At 38.6% G+C, this 6,961-nt stretch overlaps 1 long non-coding RNA gene across 1 annotated transcript; it reads right to left on the bottom strand.

The window, feature by feature from the left end:
• Positions 1–215: 215 nt before the first annotated feature.
• Positions 216–3,545, bottom strand: LOC133265909 (uncharacterized). Its single transcript, XR_009742172.1, has 2 exons — positions 2,709–3,545; positions 216–1,246 (listed from the first exon to the last, which is right to left on the bottom strand). It is a non-coding gene; the product is annotated as an uncharacterized LOC133265909 (long non-coding RNA).
• Between the last annotated feature and the right edge of the window lie 3,416 nt (positions 3,546–6,961).

Here is a 6,961-nt window from a genome sequence, read left to right as displayed (position 1 = left end):
ACCATAGGCTCCTGTCCAGAAGAACTCGGTGTCATGTACCACACCAGGCAGGCAGAAGAGCCACTGTGATACAATATCCTATGTGCTGTTAACATCTACTCTGCTCTTTCAGATGAGTGCATCTGAGGAGCAGCTTGTGCCGTTAACTGATCTGCATTTTAATGCTTGCTTCCATCCTCATTCTTCAAATACTGTAGAATATGAACAAAGCCCAGTAGACTTGGCAGATTCTGACTTAATTCACGAAGGCAGATCTGATGTTCCCTGACAAATTGTTCCAGAGAAACTGTCTTGCAAAATACAGTATCTGCCAGTTTCTTCATGACAAACTGTATTCCTATTAGGACATAGTGTTAATGATTCAATAGAAAATACAATGCTTGGTGCAGAGTGGAGCTGAAATCACTTAGCATACTTGATTGTTAACCGAGCTAACTGTCCTGTGAGCGCGTTGGCTGCCATCTGTCCATTTACTTGACAGCCTTGGTGGGGGGGAGATCTTGAGAGCTGGCAGTGGTCCAGTTTGCTGCAGGTCTGCTTTCTAGTGTTTTTGTAACAGATGTTGTGCCACATGCCCAAAGCTGCTGCCTGTAAGCTGCTGTGCGCTCAAATTGTTAATTTTGGGGGCGCCTGTTTTCGACACAAAATTTGCATTTATTTTAGAAGCTTGTTATGGGCTGCCTTTGTTATGATGGTAATCTGATGAAAGAGCCACAGCCAAAACCTCTAGGCTTCTGTCACATGTTTTCTGATGACTTCAGCAGGCATTGGATTGGACCCTGACTAGCCAGTTGTTAACATTTTTCATCTTTTCCATTTAATCTTCTGTATCTTAAAGTACAGCATTTATAAACCACTTCCTGTGTAATTAGGGAGCCTTCAAGTTTGCAGTGTGCTTTTGAGGAATTTGGTGGTCCCTGCTTATCCAGGACGCTCCAAAAGTACTTATATACATAGACATGTGCCTCTTATGCACAGGCAAACTAGAAATTACACTGAGTTTTTCTTCCTCCCTTATCTTCAATGCATAACTTCACTGTAAGCCAGTTGATCCTAAATTAATGTAAATCAACCAAGTTGAGGTGAAGCTTTAGAAACTGCCGTGGTTTTCAATTCCATGATTAAAATGCCTTGCTCCTCCTTGTGAAGCTTGGTTGTTGTCAGCAGAGTAGCAGGAGGGAATTATCATCTTCCTGCAGCAAACCCTGCTGCTGCTGATAGAAAAGATTTGTTCTCGCCTTCCTTGCTTTTCATTAAGAAAAAGGAAAAGGGGGAAAAAAAGGTTAATTAGGCAACGTAGCATTCAGCATCGCGTGTATCTGTATGCTTTTTACTTGTCATCCATTTCAAAAGGTTTGCTATAAGAAACCGATAACATGGTTGTCCACAGGATCTTTCTCCCAGCCTAGTTTATATATCCACTTGATCACTGTGTAGTGGACTGGCTATATGATTTCTTGGAGAATGAAGGGTGGTTTGAGTGTGGCCGTTCAGCTGTAAAAGCAATTGCCCATTGATTTGCTGTTGACTCTGTGTGTAAATAAAATATAGTAAAAGAGGTTGACCTACTTTGTGTTAGGTATGGGAAGCTTTCCAATCTCTGTCATTCATTTATGACCTTTCAAAGGAAAACTTTTAGATTGTTTCTTCAGCATGTGCCCTAACTTGCCTTTGTATGTTGTCTGAGCCTCTGAGCTTAAAATATTTGGTTCAGAATCTCTGCTTTTTAAAAATACTAATGGAAGGTGTACAAAATAAAATCTGAGTACAAGACTGAATCTTCTTGATCAGTTTTTGTTGTTCAGTCTCTTAAGTACCATTTGCCCATCAGAGAAATGCATCCCATGTGCAGAGAACAGTGCTGGAGTGCTGCAGAAGTGATCATATTTGGAACATCCTGAATTTTGGAAAAGGTGTTCATGTTCTATTTAGCTAGAATACTGACTAGGCAGTTAATCATAATTAGGATCTTGGGCTGAGAAATGCTACTAGTTCATGTTGTGTATGCAGACATCTGTTACTCAGCAACAAGTGTCACACTCTTTCCAGATGAGTTATTAGCCATTGTTAAAATGACAGGTATACAGTAAAAGTTTAATGCCTATGAAATGACCTAGAAGGCTGCACATGCCTTAGCATATGGAATATAACTCAGGGTAATAGAGATAAGCATTCTAGAGTATTTATGATGATTTAAAAAACTCCCCACAAAGTACTGCCATGTAAAAATGAAACAAAGAATTTAATTTACTGTTCCTGTAATGCATGCTTTACAAATGTACATGCTGTTGTTTACGGATGCGTTTAGCTGAACAAGGCAACAAATGTTTTCTGCTGTGAAGTAATATGAGGCAGTGTATTTGTCTACAGTTGAATACGTATAGTTGCTTTCCTGAAGATTAGAAGTAATCTTATTAAAGCAGAACGAGAAACTGTTACAATATCAAGATTCCAGTAGACAGCAGGCAGAAAAGCTTCGATTAAATCAGATGAAGATACAGCATTTATCTATTTTAACTGATAAAATACCACACCTTTCTGTAACTACTAGCACAGGAACAGAGTTAGAGCAAGCTGTATCTAACACAAGCATTTTCCATACTGTACATAGTTTAAGTTACATAAAAACAAGTGTCTGCAATATTTCTCTAAATTATACACATCAAATTCTATAGTAGTTTCATCAGGGCAGTTTCTCTGATTCTTACCTGTTTAATCCAGAGACAGATGTTGACGTTCTGGTGCGTTACTGCTTGTACCAGTGCTCCAGGATGCAGCTTGATTCTCTGTGTGCTGGGTATGCATTGGTATAAATGGTGTACTAGATCAGATTAATTGTAGTACAAATTATTTGGAAGACAGTCAATAAAAACAAAGAACTTGAAAGTTCATATAAATAAGGCTGTATAGAAGCCTTACTTTTATACCTCCTATCTATCCTTCTAATCCTGAAGTCAGACACTCTCCCTCTCCCTCGTCTTTTCTCCATTGCTTAGCAACATTCATGGGTGAACTTACTTAAAGCAGAGCTTTGTTCCCAGATGTGATTTCAGTAATATTTGTAGGCTCAGCAGTTCTGAGACGCAAAAATCAACCCCCTTCCTTCTCACCACCATTAGCCAGCTTCGTTAAATAGTCTCTCTTCTCTCCTTCTGCACCCCAAGCATGTTTCAGTTTTTGTCTCCACTGTTTTGATCTAACCAAGAGTGATGTGGGAAGGAGGGGGGAGGTTCAAATAAAGCTTTAATTATGGAGGACACTCATACAATATGTGCAACAAAGCTGCGTGTTGGGCATCAAATGGGAGTAGAAACGCAGAATGGGTCAAGTAAAGAACCGTTATTTCTCTCCACTCAATTGGATTCTTGAAGTTGAGATTGAATAAATGGTATTTTTAGTGCCAACAGTTACATACTGAATTGGTATGACCAACTGCATATTGCAATATAGCCTTGAATAATCATTTTAAGTAGGGAGAAGCTACAGTAGCTAATTGCTTCCTACATAGTTTCTCTAATTTTGGCAACACAGTGGCAGATCATCACTTCCTAGAAATGTTCAGTTTGCCAGGCTAATCTGTAATTGCTCCTATTTCTGGTTTATCCATTCTTTTTCCTGTTCCTTTCTCTGGCTGTTTTTTCTGTGGTTCACTAAGCTTTTAGTCCTGGGTGGGTTTTAAGTGTGTTCTTCTTCTGCAAGCCAGATGATGTTAATGTAAGTCTCTTTGATCTTGAAAACAGCAAAGTAGACTTCTGTTGAAATGCAAACATTTCTATTGAAATATCTCTCAATTTATGTGCAGAACACTTTGTTTATATGAAAGACCTATGTAAAAGCTGGTGGTAGATCTTCCTGTCTTGTATTGCTCCAACACTGCTGTAACCAAGTTGCTGATGTTCCATTGAAAACACCCTGTCTTTTGAAATGGAAGACTTGCCAGTCATGGCAAACGCTTGGAGCTTTTGTTAGGCAGAATCATCTAGTATAAAGTTTGTTATATTTAGACATCTATCATGGATTCGATGTTGACACTCATGTGAACTACCTACCTTGTAAAATCAGTAATTTGGGGGACCCTGTTGCTCAGAAGGGAATCGGGTATGCGCTCATGTGCTCCCTTGGCTCTAAAACAATGAATAAATGAGGCACCTTAAGAAATGGCAGAGCATATAAAATCCATTGGTATATCTCTAACATGTTTTATAGGAGAGTCACAAAGTCAATTCCGGGAAAAGGCTGCAGAATTTTTCTGTGATGATTTGGAAAACTGCAACTTATCTAAATCTAAAATCAACTTGCCTCAGTTTGTCTGGATAGAAACCAAATGAAATTCTGAGTTATTGTGCATTCTCTCACTGGGCCTTGTGTCATGGAGCTTTGCTGTTGGATACTTTCCTTTCAACAAGAGGTTGAATTAATAAAGGTCTGTGTATCTGTATGTGAAGTTACTTATAAAATAATGCCTGAATGCTTTTGATAGGAGAACTGAAGACCTTTGGGATTTCTTATTCTCTCTCCCGCATACTAGATAGTGTATTCCTATGACTGCATCTTGTTTTTCCATGGAAAGCGTGCTATTCACTTCATAATGTTTCATGGTTGCTGTGTGGTTTCCTTTTATTATAAGGAAACACCTTCTCAGTCCCTAAGCCCCACTTTTCTTTTCCTATTTTTGTTTGGCAAGCTTATTTTATTTTTTTTAAGTCAATTCTGTATCATTGAGATGTCAAACTGATATAAATATATTTTTTTGATGTAGGTAGCGCGCTTTCGGGCACTCTAGCACATCCTGTCTCCTTCATGATTATGTCCATCCCCAAGATTTTCTGTTGCTGACAGAGAATATTACTTAGTGCAACTTCCTCTATATTCCATCCTTTAAGGCAAGGTAGTGCCCCCCAGCCACCACTTTCCCCACACCCAGGCTCTCACAGTTTGGAAGACGTATTTTCAAGTAGCATAATAACTTGCAGAAAATTCTGAAGGGTGCAGCAAACCTCTGAATCCAACATCCTATGGTATTAATATCTTTCGTTACTTAGCTTTATTACAGATCATGGATTAAGAATAGAAGCTATAAATCACATCTTGGTTGAAACTTTCTCTGGCTTTACTCTGCAGTCCAATTTCTTGTTGGAATATTTGATGAATGTGGTTATTGCAAGTGTGAAATGTTTTTAATTCCTCAGAACTGTGCAGAAAGGCACTGTTCTGGTCCGTGGTCTGTGGCAGTCCATGTACTGTACTTGTGTATTGAGAGGTTTTATTGCACCACAGAACTGAGTTATGTTTGCCTATCCTTGCTTCTGTTATCTTGGAGAATGTAGCTAGATTTCATATAGAAGCTAGAGATTATAGTCTTTGAAGGAAAAGCATGCATTTATTTTCTATACAGTGTAATTCTACCACATTTCCCTGTGACTGATGTGCAGTCAGACAGCAGAATATTTGAATCTTTTTCCTCCCATCACTATAAGTGAAAGCTGCTTTTTCAAGAGTTAATTGGAATCTGGAGAGGCCACTTGCTGCAGTGTACTGTTGTCTGAATTTGATCTAAACAGCAGTATATAAGCAGAAGGCTTGCTCTGTGCTACTCTCCCACTGTTGCAGTAGAAGTGGTTTTCAAAGGGAGGTGTTAATCTTTGGACCAGTGTTCTCTAATCTACCTGAATGGCTCTAGGAGTTATGTTTGTATATGTAGTCCCATAAAGCCAAAGGGAATTGTTAATTGCTTTGTAACAGCTCCTGATCCTTTAAAAGTGAAAATCACTACTATTGTAATGATTTTTTTGTCTGTTTATTCCTTTTTTTGGTACTGGTTTTTGTTTTGGTTTTTGTTTGTTTGTTTGCTTGGGTTTTTTTGTTTTTTTGTTTTGTTTTTGTTTTAGACAGACTACATTAGAAATTGTACCATTGGGCTGATCTGAATGGTGGTTTTTTTGGTAACATCAACAATCGATTGCCACTTGCTTAAAAGCAGATAAAGGTGGGTTTTTTTAATGTGTGTTTAATATATTTGGCCAAATATTCTATAAAAAACTATACAGCAGCTCGATCTTGCTGTCTTTTTAAGCTCTTCAAGCTACTTGAACTATTAATCAATGTGAAAACTGGTCACGGCTTTGCAGGAAGCCGTGCAAGCGTGGAACTAGTTCTCCACTGTAATAACTTAGTGTATCACCAGGTGCCTTGTACCGTTAGGATTAGGCATAATGCTGGTGGTGATGAGGCTGAAGATAACACACTTATCTTGTGCTTTTCATGTTTAAAGCACTTTAAAGCTGGTATCTAATTAATCTGTACCACAGCCAGATTAAATATTCCAAGTGGTTCTCCAGCTCGGTTGCTGTCATTGTCAGTGCTTTGCAGGTGATGGGATATTCTGCCTTTATTCTTTAAATTCCTGCTGCACTTTGAAATCCTGCTGACTTTGTCATTCTGGCAGAAACCCCTAAAAAATTTGCTTTTATTTAGAACAACATGAAATACTTGACTTTTAGCAAGATGTGGTAAACTAGGGCTGGAAAAGTGGAGAAACTTGAGTCCTGTTGTCCGAGTGTTCTTAAGGATTGCACTGGACTGTCCCTTTTGTTCTTTGTACCAAGGGTCAGAATTAAGCATATTATAGTTGTGAACCAAGATTATGAAGCCTTTTGGGGGTGGATCCCAAACACCTATGCTACAAATAATGCTCCTTATACCAGGTTTTTCCAAAATATCTCTTCTTTCAGTCTTGGAATGCTATTGCTGCTGTCGGCATTTGTGACATGCCCCCCTCCCCTTGCTTTTTGTTTTGGTTTTTTGGGGTTTTGTTTTTGTTTTGGGTTGGGTTTTTTTATGCAAAACTGTTCTGTGAACTTGCAAAGTGGTTGGGAAAATCAAAGACAAGAGTTGGTTTGGTTTATTTTTGTCTTCCAGAGAAGGCACTGTGTATTTGGACCTTTTTTTGTTGCTGAGCTCT

This window comes from Pezoporus flaviventris, unplaced genomic scaffold (genome assembly GCF_033815535.1).
Source record: "Pezoporus flaviventris isolate CSIRO_AGI_PZ_B2104156 unplaced genomic scaffold, CSIRO_AGI_Pfla_v1 ptg000006l, whole genome shotgun sequence".
Lineage (NCBI taxonomy): Eukaryota > Metazoa > Chordata > Aves > Psittaciformes > Psittacidae > Pezoporus > Pezoporus flaviventris.
Note: the sequence above shows the minus strand (reverse complement) of the source record. Positions and strands in the feature narration are given on the sequence as shown.